We start from the raw sequence: 4,191 nt of genomic DNA on the forward strand, positions 1-4,191 counted from the left end.
CGCAGGGGCAGAGGGGATGGGGTGGGAGGGAGGGGGCTGCCACGCTGTGCCACGCCATGCCACGCCGTGCCACGCCATGCCACACCAGCTGTGTCCCCAGGGCTGGAGACCCACATTCAGCTCTCTTTTGCGCCTTCCCTCTTCCGCACATCCCACATCCTCACCCCGCTGGAAGGCACCCACTGGGGCCTTGTTCTTTCCCTGCCCTTTATCATCTGGTTTTCCCAGAGGAGGCATCAAGCACACGTGTGGCCCCCCAACCCGCTGGCTTGTGCTGGGGGGCAGAAAAGGGAGCCAGGGGGCAGAGATGGATGGGGTTAGAACCTCTGTGCGTGTCCAGTGGTGCACAGGACAGGATGATGCTGCGTGTCCTGCTGTGCAGGGAGTGGAAGAGAGGAGATGCTCAGCAGGAAGGTGGCTGGTGAGGGCTTCCCAAAGGCACCCCCCCTGCCTTTGCTGCACTTGGTTGCACAACTGTGGAGGTGAGTGCTGGTTCAGGGATCTGCTGTTGGAGTGTTGGGGGGCTCCCCCAGCCAAAGCCTGCTGCCCCATGCTATGGGTGATGCAGGATGGGGAACAGAGACCCATGGCCACAGGTCTGGGGCACTGCTATCCCCATTGCCTGCTGTATCTTGGCACTAAATGCCAGGGTCTTCCCCTGCTCCCTTTTGTGTGAGTCCTGTGGGATGCTGACAGTAATGTTTGCCACATGAGGACCTCTTGGGGAGCACGGCAGCTGCCTCTGCCCCATCTCGCTGCCTGGGCAGGGGCAGTTTGGGGTGGCCACCAAGCCTGCTGCCTATGAGCTTGCCTGAACTTGTGTTTCCCTGTGCTTCCAGCTATGGGGCCACCCAACAGCCCTGCTGGGACCTCCAGGCCTGGTTTCTGCCCTGCTGGTGATGGGATGTAGCTCTGGGACTGGGAGGTGCTGTAGAGGCTTCCTAGTACTGCAAGCGGGACACAAATGGACCTGGCCTGGGTCTCCCAGTGCCCCATTCCTCCAGTGCCAGCCCAGTGTGGATGCCCGGAGCCAGGCTCAGCCTCTGTGGTGCCTTCTGACTGCCATAACCCAACGCCTTCCCAGTCACCCCATGCTGGTGGCAGCTCCCAGCCCCTCTGGCTCATCAGAGGGGCCTCCCCCAGCCCAGGGCCGCCCCATGTTCAGTGCGAGCATCCTCAGCCAGGTTCACCCTATGGTTACCAGGGCTGGTGGTCCTATGGTCACTGATGGCGCGGGGATGGGGACCCCCTCCACCATCACTCAGTGGAGGGGGAGCGGAGGCTGGCAGGGAATTATTTCTGGACTGGAAGTTACCCACCACTGTGTCTCTTTCTTTCTTTCTTTTATTTTTTTCTTTTTCTTAAATAAAAGACCAGAAAAGTAAAAAACAATTAAACAAAAAGCCAAAACCAAACAGTATTGCAGCACTGTGAGAGGCCCTATCGCTGCTGGGGTGCCCGGGGAGGGGGTGCTACCAGTGGTTTGGGGTGGACACACACACACACTGCCAGGGTCTTGGACCCCCCTAAGCTCTGAGTGCTTTGGGGTCAAAGCTGTGGATCCGGGGCTTCCCCTCTCCAAACCCCTCCTCTTGGCAGCCTCATCACAGTTCAGGGGTCAGGGACAGGCGATGCTGCAGTCCCATCCATGCTGGCTGCCGTGCCTCAGTTTCCCTGTTAGGCAAGCAGCAGTCCATGGCTGTGTGCGGTGTTTCAAAAGCCTCTTTAAAGAGTTTATCAGAGGCCTTAAAACTTCCCTGCTAGCTCTGTGCTGAATTTATATATACATATATACAGGGGGACTGAGATGTGCTCAAAGGCCAGGAGGATGATGCAGTTGTCAGTTAGGTTTTACTGTGCCCCGTTATCTAAAGGACCCAGGTCTGGCTGAACAAGCCCCTAAGCTGATAGCAGCCCCAAGCAGTGAAATTAGTACAGCTGACTTCCCTGCTTGAAGTGCCAAACCTCCCTGTTACATTAACATATATGAATAGCTGTTAAAAAAGTGATAATAAATGAAAAAGCAGAGGGGAAAGGTAAGAAAAGTGTGTAATAAAATCTCATCTTTGTGATAAGACACAGCACCCTGCTCCGTGAGCACGTCCCAAGGGAGGTGGAAGGTGGTGTGTCAGGGGTGAGGTAGCTTGAACAGAATCAGCATGAGGCATCCTTGTGGCTGAGCTGATGCCAAGGTTTGCTGTCCTCTCTTCTTCTGGCTGCTTTCCACCAGCCCCCCTTGAGCAGTGCTCAATGGCTGCAGCCAGGCCCAAGATCTGACACCAAGCATCAGCACTGGTTTTCCAGCCCATTGCTTCCCATTTAGGCTGATGGATCTGTCTCGGGTCTCCAAGAGCCCTTGGGAAGGCAGCACCCATGGGCCAAGGGGAGCCCAAGCTGTTGGCAGGGGTTGATGATGCTCTCATGCCCATGTCCTACCAGCAGCTCTTGCCACCCAGGCACCTCCATCCAGCATCACTGCTTATGGGGACGGTGCAGTGCTGGGTGAGGGCACCAGGGAGGGCGAGAGACCTGCTCAGCGTGGCTTTGCTTTTCAATGAAGAGAGCAAAATCTTCTATACAGCTGTATAGCTATCTATATGTTGATATATAAATATGTATATATTGATACTTCATACATATGTATATATTTATACCTTATACAAATGTATATATATGCATATATGTCTATACATATATATATTTATATATTTGTATAAATAAATATATATATAAAGGATGTATGTGTGTAGTCCATGTATACATTAATGCAAAGGGCTTTGCTAGGGTGCAAAGGTGCGTGTATGCACATGCAGACACCTATAAATGCACACACACACACTTGCCCCTGAGCATCACCCACCACCCCAGCCCTCAAATGGACATTAGTTGAAGCTCACCAACTTGTATTTGGGTTCCTGATGCCCTTGGAGCAAATGTACCAGGAGGCAGGAGGCAAAATGCTGGGGATAAAGCCCAGGAAAATGGGACACTGTGGAGGCTTCGCTGGAGCCTGGTCCCTTTCCCAGCTGGTTCCGTTCACTCCTACTGCTGAGATTTCATTTTTCCCCATCAGGAATGATCAGCTGGAACATGGAAGGAAAATAAGACCCTGGAGAGCAGTGCGAGATGCTGTGATTTAGGATGCTGCAGCTCACCCTGTTGCAGGGGGCTAGTGGCACCCACTGGCACAGGACACCCAGCTAGTTTGAACCCAGCACCTTATTGCTTCAGCTCCCGTTAAACACTCCCTACCAAACAGCCAAATCTCACTGAAGAGAAAATAGGAAAACTAATGGAAAAGGAGGCTCTGTGGCAGCTCCCCTCTCGCGCTGCCCTCTGTTTGTTCCCTGTTTGTTCTCTGTTTGTTCTCCACTACCTTTTTCCTATTTAGCTTTTACTATCTGCTCCCAGCAGGCAGGGACCAATTTGCATTTTAATGCAACGTTGTAAGGCTGCACAACCACCTGTGAGGAGGAGGCAGAGCTGGGGATGCACCCCCATGCCCCTACTTCCCAGAGGGATGCTTGGTCCCCCGCATGCTGCCTTAAAGATTCCTTAAAGAAGTGATACACACTTAAACCCCCCCACACACACACCAATACAGACCTCATAAAGCATCCAACCCCTTCGTGCAGCACAAAGAGATCAGGGAGTGAAAGAGGGGGAAAACAGGGATTATTCTCTAGAGAAAAATCTAGAGATTTTTCCCAGCTGTGCCCCACTCTCCTTCCCCATTCCCTCCTCCATCATCCATTCATCTATCCATCTGTCCATCCATCCATCCGTCCATCCATCCATCCATCCATCCACCCCATCATTTTCTCATGCCGTGGGGTTTTCTCCCAACCACCAACAGCTATCAATCAGGGCCCTTTTTCCCCCATCCCATCTCAGCACATCCCTGTTGTGCTCCCCTTGAGATGCCTCCAGCCACATCCCGTCCCCATGCACCTTTGTCCCTGTGATGCGACTTTCAGACAGGGAAGGTACCACAAACCCAAGGGGGTGTGGAGGACCCCATCGCTTTCCATCCCTCCCCTCTCCACCACTGTGGCCCTGTGCATGGTGCTGCCCTACGTCACAGGGGATGGAGGGATATTCCCGGCAATGGGAGACCTTTATTTTCCGGGAATACAGGCGGTAACAGGAGTCGTCTCCTCCGACTGGCCAGGAAGGTTTAATTAAAGCAGG

The sequence above is a fragment of the Psittacula echo genome, assembly GCF_963264785.1.
Source record: "Psittacula echo genome assembly, chromosome: 15".
Taxonomy (NCBI): Eukaryota; Metazoa; Chordata; class Aves; order Psittaciformes; family Psittacidae; genus Psittacula; species Psittacula echo.